At 36.7% G+C, this 6,000-nt stretch overlaps 1 long non-coding RNA gene across 1 annotated transcript; it reads left to right on the top strand.

Annotated features, from left to right (window-relative positions):
• The first annotated feature begins 730 nt into the window (after nt 1-730).
• LOC132341398 (uncharacterized) lies at nt 731-4,754 on the top strand. The gene is made up of 4 exons (XR_009490178.1): nt 731-859; nt 1,567-1,688; nt 2,160-2,271; nt 3,596-4,754. It is a non-coding gene; the product is annotated as an uncharacterized LOC132341398 (long non-coding RNA).
• The last annotated feature ends 1,246 nt before the right edge of the window (nt 4,755-6,000 follow it).

Here is a 6,000-nt window from a genome sequence, read left to right as displayed (position 1 = left end):
AATTTCCGAGCAGCTGCCCGTGACCCGGTCAATATCTCCCAGGAAGTTCCTGCTCACAAACACCCATCACTTGGCAGGAGCACGTCTGTCCTCTGAGCTACAGCTGTCATCAATGATACACAAACCACAGTACAAACAGGGGAAGTTAAAGCACCCCATTCTTGCCTTTTGAATTTAGACTATATTTGGGGCTTATAAGCCTCTTTGCATAAATGCTTTGAAATGTCTCTATTATTCCACAGTTATCTAATCATCAAAAGGAAATCGTACTCAAGTGAAAAATCATCCTTATATTACAACATTTTGCTTTTAAAATTCCAACTTCTGACGAGATGGATAGTCTTCTGCAGCATGTTTTAGTTTGAGCTGTGGAGTAGAGCAGATGGAAGGACACTTAAGAATTTTTTAAGGCTTTCTACATGATAGGATCTGGTGATGGAACTTCTGGCTTACCACAGCAGATTCACAGCCTGGCACAGTTGTTCCCTCTCTATGTTAAATCTCCAGATCTCCTGATGGGAGAAAACTGCCCTCCCTGCAGATCTCATCCTACTGCCTGGTAATAATGGCTGTTCCTATTTTACCATTACTCAGGAGACTTTACACTCCACAGAGACAAAGGCTGTTTTCTGACTAGGACTGTGCATTGCTAAATCTGGAGTTTGACCCTCAACTCACCTCCCACTCATTCCGCAGGAGCGACCCAGCGCAAACATCCTGAAATCTCAGGATGGCACAGCAGGCTGAGCCACCTCGCCTGCCAGTCGGATTCCCAGGAGGCCAGCCAGGCTGGAGTTGGGATGTTGCTGTACATCCCACAGCCAGGAATGGAAGAGCTTGTCTCAGCCCAGGATAAAGGGTAAGGACTTCTCCCTTCTGTCCTTCAGCAATACTTCATCAGAAGTAAAGTCTGGATGGGACAGAGAGAGGAAGGAAGAAAGGGAGATTGGAAGGAAGGGAGGGAGGGAAGACGACCAAAAGTCCTCAGCACGTTTATCAGATCACTGTGTCCAGCTGGACAATAGGGAATACTAAGGATATGACTTAAATCCTACCGCTCATACGTTTTGCTCAGAACTGTAGGAGGGCACCTTTTCTCAGGAGATGATGTGGAGGGGCCAGATTTCAGCAGTGTTTCCTTACACCTTGCCATTTCTACTTTACAAGTCATGCTAACCATGGAAGGGGAAGGGCAATGCTATTGGCTCGTTCCTCCAAAGCCTTTTCTCTGATTTTAAATAAACAAATAGACTTTTTGACCAGTTGCTCAGACAGTATGATGGTAAAGCCATTTCTTTTCTGTGCATGAAGAAATCAGTACACACAAGCCCCTTTTCAAATAAATGCTCCACCTGCCAAGCCACAGGGTGATTCTGGATACATGCTACTGAGGACCTGATGCTCAAGCTATGAACATTTACACTCTAGTTTGCCCCTGTGGTTTGAATGCCTGGCTGCAGCAAATCTCCCACATTTGTTTCATCTGAAATCAAACCAGTTCATGTGCTCCAAAATGTGAAGCACAATAATATACTATTTCTAATATACTATTTTTTTTTTTGCAAGCATGTGTTACATGGATCCATATAAACTTCTTCTGAAGTGAAGAAAGACTATGGATAAGGTAGAAGAGTCAAGGAGTTGAGAAAGGTGGCTGAATTATTGGTCATATGATAATACAAGTGAAGGTAACAAATATACTCAGAAAATTTTATTCATTGAAAATGTTTTTCCCAGAAAATTTAGAGTAAATTAACATAATAAGATAAAATAAAAATAGTTTCTATTAAATTAGTTTGAATATTTTCCAGAGTAATTAAAAATAACAGTCCAAAGATAAATTTAGATATCTAGAGAGAGACAAAGATGGCAAGTACTTTTTCTGTTAGGAGTATGAATAGAAAAAAAAATATTTTTCAGTAAAGAATCTTCACATCACAGATCTTTCCCAGTAAAAGGAGTTATCTAAATTATGCAACTAATAAAAAAAGAAAATGAGATCCTTAACACATGGTCTTTTTCACAGAATTAGATGGATGTTAAAGACAAGCAAGAAGAAAAATTAAACTTAATTTACTCACTATGCAATATTCAAAACTCTACAAAGTTTTCTAAGAATTCAAAGTTTACCTGAGAATGTTTCATTTCTTGTTTTCAAGATCCATGTATTTCTGAAGAACTAGAAATTTAGAATCCACAATTCACTGCTTTCAATGGTAAAAGAACTACAGATACAACCCATGGATGCAGGGATTATTAAGGAAGCCCAAGGTAATAAAATGTTCAAATTGCTTTTAAATTCAATGGGAGTGAGACTTCTAACCCCTTAAGGCTGTTGAAAATTATATTTTCCAATATCCTTGAACCAAATAAATTAAAATTTTGATAAACCTTCTGTGAAGTAGTAACTATTGATTATTTAATGGCTGATTAAACTTTCTTACTAACTGCCTCCAGAATTTCAAATTAAGAACATTAGCACTCATATTTCTATTTTTCATAAATGTCAATTCTGTCTGAAATTGTGTGTTATTCAACATGAAAAATGTCTTGAAAACAATTCTGCATAGGAGTAGGATATGGCATAAAAGCCACCCACTGAATGCTACCAACAATGAACCAGTAAAAAAAATGTAGTTAAATAAGTAAAAATATGAGCATTTCTTAAGAACATATTTTATAAAGTAGAACTTCTTCATTTTCAGAACAGAAAACAGAATTGGTGATTCAGATCTATATTCTGCCCTGTTCATGCACAGCACGTAGCATGAACAGCATGGGATTCTGGTCCACCAGCTATTCCATGATGGCTTCTCCCATTCCCATATGGTACACCCTTTATCCGTGTGCTACACCAAAAGGCATGAAAACCTTGCTTCTATTGCAATGAAATGAAACAACAAAATTAAACAGGACAAAACTATTTCATAAAAATAAATTATAGGCTTTCAGACAGCTCCTGTGAGTAGCTAAAGTGTAATACTTGAGAAAAGCACTCCCTGCACTGCCCCACAGAGCAAGCCCAGGGCCTGTTCTTCTCCTGCCCAAGGCAGGGATAGTTCATCCTTGCCTTTTCCTTTATTACTGAGCCAGCAAAAGGCATTTTTATCAATACTTCTGAGAAGCTTTTAGCCAGCTGTAAACCACTTTACAACTCATAGGACCTGAAGTTTCTGGTTGGGAAAGTTTCGTGGTCATACAGAATTATGCAAGAAGAGGTGTGCAAAGACTTTGCTGGGAAGTTACATGGTGTTCTTCAATTAATAATTCTGAGAAGTGGAAACACCTAGACTGTATGAAGCTTGGAGATTTCTCTGTATAAACATTAGAACTAGAAAAAGAGGAACTTTTCTTTGGTCTAATAGGGAGCAAATCACAAATAGCAAATTCTAGTATTTCAATGTAGCAATAAAGAACAGCACAACTAGTTTGTATACCAGGTCGATTTTATTCTTTTTTAAAATATGGAGAAATGAGGCCACTGGAAAACTGCAGCTTTCCATCACTAAAAGAGTAGGTCTTAACTAAAGGCAAGATTGCTAATATATGTGTACCCTGCCTACAAATACCTTCACTGCCTTTGCTTTTCCTGCAGGGCACACTGGTTTTATCCTTCAAAAATCTCTCTTGCATGAGACCTGAAACTCTCATCGAACAAGATACAAGCAGAACAACGGAAAAGGTCTTAAGAGGCCACATACAATATATCCAAACACGAAAGGCTCCAAGTCTATGGAGCAAAGTAAACACTTTACAATATTTGTAATCAACATAGGGAGCCTTTTATTGCTTTGCAGAAATCTACGCCAAGAAAAAAATTGCAGCCTTTTTATTTTTTAATGACGCAGCATGCTGTTAATTTGGGTATAATGCCAAGAAGCTCCATAGTGTTATTCAGGAAAGAGTTGTCTAGAAACCCCTCAATGTCATAGATAAAATTGAATCTGAATGGCTAAACCAATTTGAAAACAAATCAATCCAAAACTAATTTTACCCATAATGTGCAGTTTTTAACAAACCTCTTGCACTACAACAGAGCTACTTGTGACATCCTTAAGCCAAATACTTTTATTCTGTTCCTGATGTTGCATACAAACAGAAACACCTTTCTGGTACTACTGCAGAGAAAACAAATGCCTGAATCTTTCCTCTTTTGTTATTCCATTCTCACCACTGAAAACAAAGTCCTCCTCACAGCTAGGCAAACACCTTGGAATGTCTCCTGCCCTGGCTTCTTGCCAATTCACCAAAACTCACTCTCCTGGAGTTTTAAAGGAAGACACAGAGAATCTCTTCTCTTCTGGCCTGAATAGGCCACCACTGGTTTGAAATCTTACCCAAGAAGTGAGTATTCTCCTGCCTTTGGTACCCAGATGCTGCAGCTATGGCATTGGTCCTTCTCTTCAAGGAATTAGTGAAAGGCAGAAATCTCTCAGAGCCCATCATACACTGACTTGATTAAACTGCTGCCACCTTCCCCTCACACACCAAGAAAACAAACATGACTGCATAAAGCAAAGCACAGTGGTGAGATGAAGGTCTCTCCTGTATTTGTTTGGCTCTAACAACTAAGTATCAAAAGAAGAACTTGCAATGGTAAGAGATGGATGGGATGAAGGGCTGAAAAATAGTGGGGGGTGGTGGGGTGGATTATCTTCCATAAAACTATGTGAATTAGCCATCTCATTTGCACAGGAAACTATCTTGGAAAATACATGAAAAAAATCAAGCAAATAAATTGGTTGATAAAGCAAGGATTTTTTTTTTTTTTTTTTTGCTTAATCCTTATCAATGCCTAAAAAGATACTATGTTGTGTCTTTCAAAAAAAAAGCTCAGACAGCAAATTACTTCCCACTCTGTTATCCTTCCCATAGTTATGGTCCGGCCCTGCACATTAATGTGAAGCAAAATGAAGTTTCCTGCTGTACTTTTTATTGCTTTTGCATTCAGGTTGAAAATTCACCTTATCCATCTAAGTACTGCATCACTCACACCCTCATTTTTTTTTTGCATTGGAGTAAGGAGAGCAAAAACTTTAAAAAATTATGACTGAATAACTTAGAAACCCTGAAACACAATCTTTTGTAATCTCTACTCACCCTTCTATAATTATACTTATATTAGTTTTTATCAAAAAAAAAGAATTCCTATTCAATTGCAGTCTTTTCAAAGCAAGAAGAAAAAGGGCGTCTGAACAAATGCAAAAACACTTTTGCTCAAGTTTAGGTTTCAAAAGGAAGCACAGAACCAGGCTGTTCTTTCCTTTATTCTGAAGTATCCAGAATTTGCTTCAAAATGTGCTTTCTGTTTTCTCATTAACCTTTAAAGCATCTTAAAATAATTTTGGGAAATTTTGGGTAATAATAATTATAATAATAATAATAATAGTAATAATCACCCCCACAACACCACAAGATAAGCTAAGTTGCTTTTCAAGAATGGAGGAGAATTTGTTCTACTGTGTAGTGCATTCTTTCAGAAGTTTTACTTCTTTGTCCTGTAAGGATATTCTGTCTTTATAGTGAAGGAAAAAATACTTCCCTGTCCTAGGATTTACAAAATCATATCACTACTACAAATTCTTAAAGAATTGTTCAACAGCCAGAAAGTGTTAGAAAAGGAACATATTTCCTTTTGCACAACAAAGAATTTAAAGTAATTTCTATTAATATTATACAGAATATTTTTGGATCCATTCCTACTAAAACCTTGTTAAAAAGACCCATGGGACTGAAGTAATTCAGGATATTAATGATTTTTAATTTTACAATTACAAAGACATTTAATTTGACCTGAAAGTTCAAAATTAAATTTCTAAACTGGATTGAATAAAAAATAAGGTTCCCCACTGAACAGATAAATACTGTTCTTCCAGTAAATAAAAATGGAACTATAAAAGATGGATATATTTAAATATTGATAAGGGAAAAAAACACAATAAACAAACTAAGAAATCTATTCTGTGTATTAAGTTGATTTCATATTTTTACAATAAATAA

The sequence above is a fragment of the Haemorhous mexicanus genome, chromosome 2, assembly GCF_027477595.1.
Source record: "Haemorhous mexicanus isolate bHaeMex1 chromosome 2, bHaeMex1.pri, whole genome shotgun sequence".
Lineage (NCBI taxonomy): Eukaryota > Metazoa > Chordata > Aves > Passeriformes > Fringillidae > Haemorhous > Haemorhous mexicanus.
Note: the sequence above shows the minus strand (reverse complement) of the source record. Positions and strands in the feature narration are given on the sequence as shown.